This window comes from Cavia porcellus, unplaced genomic scaffold, assembly GCF_034190915.1.
Source record: "Cavia porcellus strain 051 isolate PalLab524CR breed Dunkin Hartley unplaced genomic scaffold, mCavPor4.1 scaffold_16, whole genome shotgun sequence".
Classification (NCBI taxonomy): Eukaryota; Metazoa; Chordata; class Mammalia; order Rodentia; family Caviidae; genus Cavia; species Cavia porcellus.
In genome coordinates this window covers 21,250,514-21,262,558 of record NW_026947499.1, presented here as the reverse complement: position 1 = coordinate 21,262,558, position 12,045 = coordinate 21,250,514, and the positions used below count along the sequence as shown (strand labels likewise).

The 12,045-nt window shown below is 41.4% G+C and overlaps 1 long non-coding RNA gene, 1 pseudogene and 1 gene segment (V, D, J or C); 2 read left to right on the top strand and 1 right to left on the bottom strand.

Moving 5' to 3' along the window:
- LOC111753989 (Ig lambda-1 chain V region S43-like) overlaps positions 1–12,045 on the top strand; it is a 600,738-nt gene that overhangs the window by 107,779 nt on the left and 480,914 nt on the right.
- LOC134470668 (uncharacterized) overlaps positions 1–12,045 on the top strand; it is a 69,324-nt gene that overhangs the window by 52,454 nt on the left and 4,825 nt on the right. For 2 of the 3 annotated variants that reach the window (XR_010039712.1, XR_010039710.1), the window contains exon 5: positions 1,352–1,379. This is a non-coding gene — a long non-coding RNA (uncharacterized LOC134470668). Of the gene's footprint in view, positions 1–1,351; positions 1,380–5,325; positions 5,437–12,045 lie in introns of those variants that run through there. The other variant, XR_010039711.1, reaches the window with a different exon arrangement.
- Positions 2,217–5,260, bottom strand: LOC111753992 (spliceosome-associated protein CWC15 homolog; annotated as a pseudogene).

Here is a 12,045-nt window from a genome sequence, read left to right as displayed (position 1 = left end):
GTTTTGAAGGTTCGGCCAGCGGGGTTGGGGCAGGGCTCTGAGGGACGAATAGGTGGGTGAGAGCAGTGGGGTGGAGTAGGAAGATGGAGGCCATGGCGGGGTGATAAGCGGTAGGGGGCGAAGCAAGAGGAGACTGAAGGAAGGGAGCAGAGTAGGAGGAGGGAAGGGGTTAGCATGAAAGTAGGCGGGTGAGGGGCAACTGGTGGAGTAGGTGGGGTCAAGAGGAAGGCGGAGGGAGGGTGGAGGTGTGGGCGGGAGAGTAGAGGTTCAAGTGAAAAGTTACAAAGGCAAGTGGAGCCTAGCAGGTTTGCTTGGCAGTCCCTTTCTGAAGCCTGAGAGGAAGCAGCCTTAGAAGCTAGGAAGGACCCGGTTCATGGCAGAAACATGCTACACACACCTTACGAAGTAAACTTGCTATCCAGGTTGAGAACCAGAAACAGGCAGAAAGCAGAGAGTGGATCATGTGACACTTCCAAAGCAGAACTTTTGATGTTTGCCTGTTATTGTCATGATCTAATTACTGTCACTCAGCTGTGATCAATATTTCAAAAACCAGCTGAGAAACAAGTGGTGGCACACACTCAGCACTTGAGAGACTGAGACAGGAGGATCCCTGTGAGTTCAAGGCCAGCCTGGACTACATAAGGAAGTTCAAGGCCAGTCTGCACCACATAGCAAGACCTGGAGCGGGTGGACGGGCTGAAGTAGTTGTAAACATTGCAGTATAGGAGAGAAGTGAGTGGTCATAAGCGAAGTGTATCATGGAGGGCCACAGAGATGGATCGCTGGGCAGGAGTCATGAGGCAGGTCGGTTGCAGGACAAGAGGGAAAGAAGAGAAGAGCACAGTGCTATCAGCTGGGACTGGACTTTTTGTGGTGATGGGTGGGATGCAAGAAGGACAGTGGGAGGACAAAGTGCTGAACTTTTGATGCTTTTGGACAACATACACAAAAATACAATAAAATTGATATTTTTTCCAGTTTGAGGTATACTTGATAGATAAAAATCATGTATATTTAAGATGTATGAAATGATTTGGTTTAGGTATACTTTTGGTGTAGGTATCTATATAGATGTAATGAACACTACAATAAAATTAACGTGTGCTTCGACACTGCACTGGGCACGGGAGGGCATCTAGTAAGTTTTTCTTTTTTTTGTACTGGGAATCGGACTCATGACCTCATGCTTTCCAGGCAGGCACTTGTGCTGCTGGCCTAACCTAGCAATTTTTAGATAAATAATGTAGTATTATTATCTGTAGTCACTGCCTTGGTCTGTTTTATGCTTCTATTACAGAATAACTAAAACTGGGTAATACATAAACAATACAAATTTATTTTCTTACAGATTTGGAGGCTGCAAAGTCCAAAAACAAGTAAGTGTCTTCTCTTGATTAATAGATACCAGCCACCTCTTTTTTGGGCACCTGTATGGTGTTGCCTCTTTTTTTAAGCACACTGATTGTATAGGATCAGAGCCTCACCCTTTGATTGTATTTAACCTTGCTTCCACAGAGGCCTCTATTTCACTTATTTTCCTTGTTCCTGAAGCAAAATACCCAACACCTACAAGTTAAAGGAGGAAAGGTTTGTTTCAGTGCACAGTTTGTAGAGGTTTTATCTCATAGTTGGTTGGTTCCAAGGCAGGGCTGCATGCCAGAGGGGCATGGCAGAGGAGTAATAGTCCATGAAAGGGCAAGCAAGAGACCACAAGTCCCCTTTTCCTTCTGTCCCATCTAGGATATAAACCTTTTGGTTGGTGTCACTCACACCCAGGGAGGGACTTCCCATTATCCACACTCAGAACTATGATAAACCAGTTAGTGGACTAGTCCAGTACCACACATGCTAGATCAGGCCACCTGTGAAAAGCCCCACCTATGAGACTTTGGGGACATATCTAGATACAAGCCATAACAGCCTCTAGATACTGGACTTTGACATCTGAAGTTTGAGGGGCAGCTGGTAGTCCATAGCTTTCAGTCTACAAACTAAAAAATTTGCAGTCCTTAACTTGCAATGCAAATAGAAAAATAGTATAGTCTGGAAAAGCAAGAGATATTTTGCACTGAATTAGAGTGGTGGCAAGAGAGATTTTTAAGAAAGAAATTATTGATAAGAAATTATTGACACTGCCTTAGTCTTGTCATGGTGTTAATTTCCTGGTGCTGTTTTGCTTCCTTCTGCTTAGTTGCTAGCTCTACCTGATGCATTCATTTTATTAGGCCTTTTGGTATTGTTAGCTTCATTGTCTCAGATCGCTGTGTGTCATTTATAAATCTTTTCTCTCCAATCAAAAATACCTTTTGTACTGTTCCTGAAGACAGCATCCTCAGCCTATCTTCTGTTCACTTTGAAGTTGGCCGGAGGCTGGGATGGGCCAGCTGTTCATTTTTCTTCTTTTCTGGCCTACCCTTCAGCACTTCCTTTTTAAAAATTTTCCAGTTCTGCAAAGAAGCGCTGTAGTATCATCATCACCACTGTTCTCTTCTAAAACCTTCAACTTTCTCATCTGTTAGATCACCTTCATCAAGGTTAGCAACAAGAATCTGGTCTAACCGAGGTTTCTTTGTATATTCTGGAGTTGAACGATCCCTATTTTTTCTCTTGCAGCAGCTCCCTCTCTCTCTTCCAATTCTCTCCTAAAGAAAATTGGAAAATTCTTTCCAGTTACAAACCTCTTCAGGGGCACTGTGAATAGTCTGTCTCTAGTTTAGCTTTGTATGAGAGAAAAGGTTCCAGCTTGAATATTGCTTTGAGAGTTGGCTCAAATCACCACCTCCTTTTCCTCTTCCACTTCTTACAGTTTCAAAAGTTGGCCTGGCTGCTGCTGTCTTTTTTTTTTTTTTTTTTCTTTTTGAGACAGAGTCTCACTATGCATTTCGGGATGGCCTTGAGCTCACTTTGTAACCCAGGCTGGTTTTGAACTCACAAGGATCCTCCTGCCTCAGCTTCCTGAGTGCTGGAATTATAGGCATGCACCTCCACGCCCAGCTGCTGCTGTTATTTTTATATTCTGGGGGAAAAAGTTATTTCCAATAACTCTCATTCAGTGTATTATTTATCAATATCTATTATTGTGAAAAACACTTTCAAAACTTACTTCACAGAAGTTCTCAGTCTTCTTCAAAAATTCTCAAGAAAACAAAGTATAGCCTCAGGGTGTACATAGAATATGATTTCTCATGTTTGGAATAAAATATTTTGTCATAAAGACATGAATTAGTGTTTCTGCTCTTCTTTTGGTTGTGTGGCCTTGGGTGAGTCCCCTAACCTGCTTCTATTACTTATAAAATAGCATTAGACAAGATTATGAAAATTAGGAGACATGACGTTAAAGTCTGTGTAAAATACACAATTGCCATGACTTAAGCCTTAAAAATTCTCAACCTTTTCCCACCAAATTCCTAAGATTCGAGTGTCACCTAAACCTCAACAAAAGCAAATAGACTAATAAAAACAGAATAATAGCTCAGTGGCACAGTACCTGCCTGGCAATTGCAGTCAACCCCGGTTCAAAAAAAAATTTAAAAAGCAAAAAAATTTAAAAGTCACTGACAAAGTCACTCAGTGTTTTGGAGATGTGTTAAAATTCAATGAGAGATAAGCAAAATTCTCCAGAAATATTTTGTTGATCCAATTTTCTCCTTTAACAGCTATCATAAACCAAACCTTACATGGTATCTCAGTAAGTGCTTACTAGGGAAACAGATTTAATACAAATACATACAAATTTAAGTCACTGGCACAGTCAGGAGTGGGAACATACAAAAAGGGCTGTCTGTGCACTGGTGATGGGAAGGATCTGGTCCAAGACCTGGAGCTCACTGTAGTGTCCTATGAGAATCCAAATCAGAAGGCCAAAGGGCTCATCAAGAACCTGAAGAGTCCTTTGGAAGCCAGGTGACTTAAATCCAAAGTGAAGGTGAAGATTGGAATTCCTCCAATAAATAAAGAAATAAATAAATAGCAAAAGCCAGCAAAGATGGGTCTTCTGTCTTCAGGAAATCCCTTCAGCCTCACCTAGCACAATACTGATCCAGTTTCATTAGACATTTTTTATTCAAATTAACAGTTAACTCTCACATGTGAGTTACATTTAATTTACATACACATATTTATATTTATACATACATGTATTTCTGTATGTTTACCAGGGACCTGGCCAAGATCCCCAAACTCCCATATGAGTGTACAGTGAAGGCTTAAATAAGTGGCATGATTTTAGGGCTCCAGGAAGATCAAAACCCTCTAGCAGAGTTTGAGACTCTGGGTGCTGAGACAAAGAGCTTCTCTGGACAGCCCATATTTATTAGGTCCTCAAAAAAAGGAGATGGCTTTCTGAGGAAAGGGCAGGATCTGAGCAGGACCTAAAGAGTCACTTTAATGACTTTTTAAAGTGGTAGTTTATGTTAATTTAAAAGAATTACTTTATCTCCAAGATAAGATTTGTGATAGGAAATAGCCTGTGGCTGTTGTCTCTGTCTTGTTAATTGGGGTTGGAGTCAGGTGTCCTCAGCTGTGGCCTTATCTTGCCCTTTGAGGATCCATTGTTCTCAGGTTGGCCATGCCCTGGCCATTCCACAGCCTCGTGTGTTTAATTTTTAGCTTTAATGGCAACCAACCTATGTTCACAAGAATATCACCCTCAAAGGATCCTGATAACCAAAAGTAAGGAACCCATTCCTCATTGTGTGTGTGTGTGTGTGTGTGTCGCAGGGGATAGCAGGAATCAAACTCAGGATTTCATACTTGTGGGGCAGAAGCCACTGAACTCTATCCCTGGCTCCTAGGAACTCATTTCTTACCTAATTTTCTTGAGCAGCCAAAACAACTTTGCTTGGAACATGTAGCCACTAAATTCCATTACTATGGGCAGGAGATTGAATGGTATAGGTGCAATAAATGGGATTATTTTTCTTCCTCCTCCTCTGACCCCTCCTCCTTTTTCCCTTCCTTCTTTTCAAATTTAAATTTTTAAATTCTCTTAATTATCTAAAAGGATAACAGAGTATATCCAGAGGGGGAAATAGGGTTTTGTTTTTTAGGACACCTTGGCCTTTCCTGGCAAACCGCTCCACATTCTGGGAGCCTGCCCCTTGGCCCTCGGGCTGTCAGGTGAACCCACTGCCTTTCTGTGGGTGGCGAACTCTGCAGTGGGAGCCACCAGTCCCACCTAAGGTGGTAGACAAAGCTGCCGTCCTGCTGTGTTCTCCAAGGCTGGCCTGAGAGGTCTGGACGTGGCCTACCTGCCCATGGCTCCAGAGCCTCTTCCCCTGCCTAGGAGTGGATCCTAGCTGCCCTTTCCTGTCCCACCCACAGGAGGAGGAACCGCAAGCTGCCCCTTTTGGCTCCAATCTGAAGCAGCAGCATCCAAAGACCATACAGACACCATCAGGACCCCTAACTCCCAGATTCCTCCCTCTGAGTGGCTTTGTATGGCTTTCTTCTGTAAGTAAACTTACTTTCACTTTGCACCACTCTCAGCCTGGGTTCCTTGTCCTACATTCTCTAACAGTGGAATTCAACTCTTACATTCTTTTAGGTGTCTCTCAGTCCCACAAAGCTCTCTTTTCTTCATACAGTATTAGGTTTTTCAACATTTTGAGAGTGAATCTATGTTTACTTGATAGTACTATTCTCATTCAGCCTACTGGGGTTGGTTTTATTTCACATCTAAAACTTTCTCAGCCTTTATTAAGTGTACAGCTCCCTCAGAATCACTGGTCCTGTAACAGTGCAGAAGCTAAGAGGGGGCTCTGCGCTTGCTGAGACAGGAGACACATTCCAGGTTGGACGGGAAGAAAGGAGAGGTTGCTGGAGGACATTAGAAGGAATTAGAAGGTCTGTCCCGAGCTGAGGAATGTTGGAGACCACTATGAAGCAGCTATGAGCAGGATTTAAATTTTACTAATTGGCTTTCTATGTGTATCTGTGAGTCTGTCTGAGGCCTCAGTCCCTTGCCTGGCTACGGGAGCTGATTCATAGTAAGTGAGCCTCTATGAATCACTGGTTCTGGCTGAGGCCTGTAGTGTCCTGTGAGGCCAGAGATACCTCAAAGGGCAAGATAAGGCCTAAGCCGAAGACACTTTGGCTCCAACACTGATTAAATAAACAGAGACTGCAATTGAAGGAATCTCATTCCTTGCAGTCCCACTCCTACCTTAAATGTCATCCTGGAGAAAAGACGGTTCTCCTAAATTGGCATCATCTACTACTTGGAGAAGTCTTTGAAATAACTCCTAAGGTCCTGCTCATTGCCTGTGCTTTCCTCAGTTTCCCTGTCCCTTGTTGTTCAGCCTAATAAATATGGGTGATCCAGAGAAGTCTTTGTCTTAACCCCCAGAATCTCGAGCTCAGCTAAAGGGTTTTGAGCTTCCTGGAGCCCTAAAATTATACCATGTCTCATTTTATTTAAGCTTTTGCTGTACACTCATTTGGGAGATCGGGGATCTAGGTGAGGACCTAACAGAAGAATAAGAAGGAAAGAGGGAATAAAAAGCAGTAAGGTCCAGCTTCTGCTCAGTTGCCCTTTCTGTGCCTTGGGATGCTCCAGATGAGGCCACCAGGGGGCACCAAAGGCCCACCTTTGGGGAAGGCCATTGGCATTGTTCCCATTGTCCTAGTGTAAAGAGCAGTTTTCTCTTGGGCTCCTGTAAAGGGGAGCAAATACAGCATATGTTTCAAATTTACTGTGCCCACTACTACATGGATAGGAGGACAAATCACGAAGCCCCAGATCCTGTACTCAAACCCCAGCATCAGAGCAATGCAGAGAGAGAGGTGAGAATGCTAAGTGAGGATCCATTCTGAGGGGAGACAGAAGAGGCTGAGAATGCCTTCTCTGCATTCAGTCCCCAGAGAGGAATGACTGGGTGTCTCTCAGCCACTCATAGACGGTCCATAGGTCCATATCCACAGCACATACCTGCAGGCAAGGGAATCCTCAGATCCCTTGGCTAGGAATGATTGCACCCCATGATAGGAAGGGTACAAACCAAGTTTGCTCTATTTGTGGGCACTGTCATGGACTCACTGTGTTGTCTCAGAAAATACATGGCACAACCAGGCATGGTAGTGCATACCTGTTATCCCAGCTCTCTGGGAGGCTGAGACAGGCAGATAACTTCAGGGACAACCTGAAACATATCACCAAGATCCTTTCTCAAAGTGCAAAACCAGAAACAGCCAAGAATTTTAATCCAGCTAAATCCTGTTCTTCAGGGATGCATGGTGACTATAGTCCAGGGCAGGTCAGACTAGAATCAGAGGCAGGAGGCAGATTTGCATGGAAGCTCCTCCTTCCTCTGAGGCAGAGAAGAGATAATAGAGGTCTTGAGGAACCAGGCCCAGTGCCAAGGTATCAATAGCACTCTTGGGGCATCTCCACCATGGCCTAGGCTCTGCTTCTGCTCACGATCCTCACTCAGGGCACAGGTGAGGTTTTCAGGGAAGGAATGATTGGGCAAGTGATCTGAGATTGTTCCTTCTCCTCAGTCTCACCTGGGCTCAGCACTGACTCACTAGAGAGTATTTCTTCCTCCTTTTAGGATGCTGGGCCCAATCTGCTCTGACTCAGCCTCTCACAGCCTCTGGGTCTCTTGGACAGAAGGTTACCATCACCTGGAACCAACAATGACATTGGGAATATAATTACGTCTCCTGGTACCAACAGCTACAAGGAGCACCCCCTAAACTCTTGATTTATGGTGTCAGTAGTCGACCTTCAGGGATTCCTAATCGCTTCTCTGGCTCCAAATCAGGCAACATAGCCTCCCTGAGCATCTCTGAACTCCAAGCTGATGACGAGGCTTATTTTTACTGCTGTTCATATACAAGTAGTAACACTTCACAGTGGTCTAAGTTCATAAGAAAGTGAAACCAAAACTTGGGCTGAGCTCACAGGTTCCTCCATGCTCTGAAGATGTTTCCTCAGCCCTGTGCAGAGGGCACTCATAGCATTATAGACTAGAATTTCAGTTTCCTCTGAGCTCCTCTCCTCTGCCTCAGTGAAATGTAATAATGCAAATACACTTCCTGGACTGGGGATTTAACTCAGCAGCATAAGTGCCTGCCTGGAAAGTGGGAGGTAGTGAGTTTGATCTCCAGTAACAAAACAAAAACAAAAAAGAAGAAGAAAATACACTGTCTGGCATATGTTGTTGAAGTATGAATGCATTCTCTGGTCTTAGTTTTGTGGGCTCAGCTCTAGCTCTTCATTGGCAGGAACAGTTTCTTCATTCCAGGAAAATCCTCTTGGAGTTCAGAGATGTAGGAGATGGTAAAAATACCATCTCCTACAACTGTGCTGTCCAGTCTTTGTTCAGTTTTATATCAATGATATCTTATTCTCTTCATGCCTACCATAATCCTGGGTGCTCCCTGAGCATCCCTGGGTGGGTTATTTTTCTGCTTGGTTTTTGTTGGAAGAGCCATTCAGAGTTTTCATGATATTGCAAAAGGAATATGATAGAGGTTTTTTTTTTTTTTAAATCGCTGTCTATCTTTTTTTAAAAAAATCTCATAGACAGGAAACAACTGACCAGGTGAGCATGTGAGTTTAATCTTTGTGTTACACATAAAACCTCCTGTCCTCTCCTCCACGCTGAGATCAGTGGACTCCTGTTCTGGAAGTAGTCCAGCTGGAGAGTATGGGCTCTTAGCTAAATGGTTTCTTTTTTTTCCCTTAAAAGAGGAGATATTTGGTGGATGTTTAATCCTATTCCCCAAAGATTCTTAATTCTTTATGTATATAATTGCCATGACATGATGTAGATAACTAAGTTAGATAAAAAATATTGTAAGCAATTGTACAGGGCTGAGCTCTTGAGAGGTCAAGGCAGAAGACAATTGTGACTGGAAGCGTAGTCACTGAAGGCCAGACTTCAAGAAAAAGACCTGCTGACCTATATCCTTCCCTTAGGGATGAACAGCAGTGATTGATATTCTAAGTGGATATCAATCACCTTCATCAATCACCTTGTGGGGAGGGGAGGACCAAACTTCCTTCACCCACCCCTTCCAGGAAAGTCCTGCTTTGCCCAAGTACATGTGCTATGTGAGTTGTTTCTCCATTTGATCCCCCATTTGATCAATATTATCCTGGTAACTATAATTGTTGAATACTTATTAGCTGATCATAGTTTTATTGCACCTCACATCCATCCTATGATTTGCCACTGGATCAATATTACTCAAGTGACTATACTTGTTATCTTATTGATTGGCATTAGTTCTGTCCCACTTTAAGCCTGCCTCACCTCATGGCTTTGTTCAGTAAAATATCCTTGAAATGTGAAGTTGGTGGGCAACCCACTTTCCAGGCCCCCTTTTATCTTTCTCAGGCAGAAATCTTCTTTTCTCAATAGACTCTTCCTATTCTTAACCTCCATTGTTCGCAGAATTCATTCCTTGATTTTAGGGAACATGAACTTTGTGGTTTGGACATTAGCAGGTTGGGAGTTTCATTCCCCTATATCAATGACCGCTTAATTACTAGGAGGAATTGCTTTATAATACAAAAAATAGTCAAAAACACAGATGATCCTTGACTTATGACAGGATTACATCCTGATAAAGTCATCATAAACTGAAAATATCATGGGTCAAAAGCACATTTCATATGCATAACCTACTAGCAACATCAAATACTGTGGAATATAGATTGTGTCCTCTTTGTGACTATAGGACTGACTGACTGGAAATTACAGTTTGCTGCAACTCACCAGCATCACAAGAGTGTTTCAAACTGGGGCTGGGGATTTAGCTCAGTGGCATAAGCACCTGCCTTGCAAGCAGGTGGTCGTGAGTTCGACCCCCGGTACCGATAAAAATTAAAAAGGCAAAAAAAAAAAAAAAAAAAAAGAGTGTTTCAAACCACATATTGCTAGCCTTGGAAGAAATTAAAGTTGAAAATCTGAAGTAGGACTTTTAGTGAGGCATATTGCTTTTCCATCTTGAAATTTTTAAAAAATGTTTCAATCAGAATTAAGTTGAAGGCTATATTGTGATGGGAAGTGGGAGGATTTAGTGTGAGGGTGTGTGTGCGTGTGTGAGTGTGAGTGTGTGTGTATGTGTTTGCATATATCTGCAGGAATTCTTTGAGTAGGGCCTAGAGGACATGGGGAAGAATCAGCCCTTACAGAACAGCAGAACTTCCAAGAATTTGCAGTGAAAGGATTGTAACCTGAAATCTCACATGATCACTGAAATATGACATACCTGCAGCTGCCTTTTTGCTTTGGTCAGCTGTATGCAGAAACTTCAAATACATGACCAACATCTCCTGTGCTTTCTCTAGCAATTACACTATACATACTCACATATTTGAAGAATATGAAAAAACAGTTATTCATATTTAAGACAATTGGAGACACTTAAGGTTTTCGTATTTCAAAATGCCTGTGTTTAACTTTTCAATACCACTGAAGACTCAGCACTCAGGGAAATTCCCATTCCCTCCAAGGGACTCCTTATCAAAGAGCCCAGCCTATAATCTTATCTCATTCTGCAAGCTTCCCAAGAATTCTACCTTCAGATGAATCTCTCTTTTTGATCTCCTGCCTTGACCTACTGAAAATGCAGGAATCATGAAGGGAGGGGTCCAGTTTTTGTTTTAACCTCCTCTGCATCAGTGTCACCAGTGCCATGGCATTAGATGTCTATCTATTATTTTCATTTGCTTCTTTCATCGATTCTGAATGACTTTGTTCTTATAATCACAGACAGAGGCACTTCTTTCACTTTATTCCTGCTTTATTTATTTTATTTTTTCTTTTTTATTATTATTTAAAGAGAAAGAAACAAAAAATATGGAGGAAAAAAGGGTAGAAATAATACAGAATTACAGAAAAATAAACAGTAAGAAATCACTAGTTGATAAGTTACATATTGTCATCTTAGAAATAGTTGTTCAGGTTACAAAATTAAAATGACATTCAAATAGTGACACTGCCAACAGTTCTGCTCAATGATCCAACAAAAACTTAGTAATATGGTTATCAGTCCTACACACTTGTTTTTTTATCTTAAAGAGGATAAGATTAAACATATCAAAACAGAACAAAACAGTTCATAAAGAAACAATTTAAAGAAATACAGATTTCAAAGCAAGTCCACTGGAGATCTTCACTGTCTATCTTATTGTCTCTAATTTTCTTCCAAGTAGTTGTCCTCATCTTTGTACACATTGAATACATACTGCATATTATAGAACTAATCAAATCATTACAGGATGATGAAGGCTTTTTAGGTGTTCAAGATCTGACATTGGGGAAGTCAATAATAACTAAACTGTGTCTCTCATTTTCTCCGTAGTAGCTATCCTCATCTTTACGTATGCTGAAACTGAACTTACAGAGACTAGACTAATATCACTCTGAACAGTGAATAATAGTATTGCTAGATTTTACATCATAATGTTAGAGAATTAGCATTGGGTTTCTTAGTTCTTCACAGTATCTGTTTATTATATCTTGCATTATATAATCTGTTCCCATAAATAGTTTAAGAAACTCTTCCCATGTGTGAATTTCTACATGTATATCTATACTCTCTGTATTATAGGGAAAAACAGATCTTAACAAGACAGCAAAACAAATTCCTAGAAAAACATGCAATGAAAAAGACATATAACACTACAATATTAGGTGATCTACCATAGTTACTAGGCTTTCTCTTGTTATTTTCAATAGTCTTGTCCACATCATCAGGCTTAATATAGATAAGCATAATATTACATAGCTATTTTTGTAAAAACACAACTTTGAAAACATTGTAGGACTTGAAAGTGGTTAATAATCAAAACCAGTATAGATATCTTTTAAATCTTGTGTCTTCAGAGTAGTTGCTTCTACTTTTAGACTTGATACTGTCAAGCATACCAAATTTGAATAAAATCAGCCAAGGCAAAACCGTGATCTAATAAACCAGATTCAAATAAGATCAGTCAGAGTAAGACAATGAAAGTAATACAGGGTTTCAGTTTAAGTTAATAAGAAATTAAGGATAGTGACTGTGGTATAACCTGCTACTTTGGGGTTA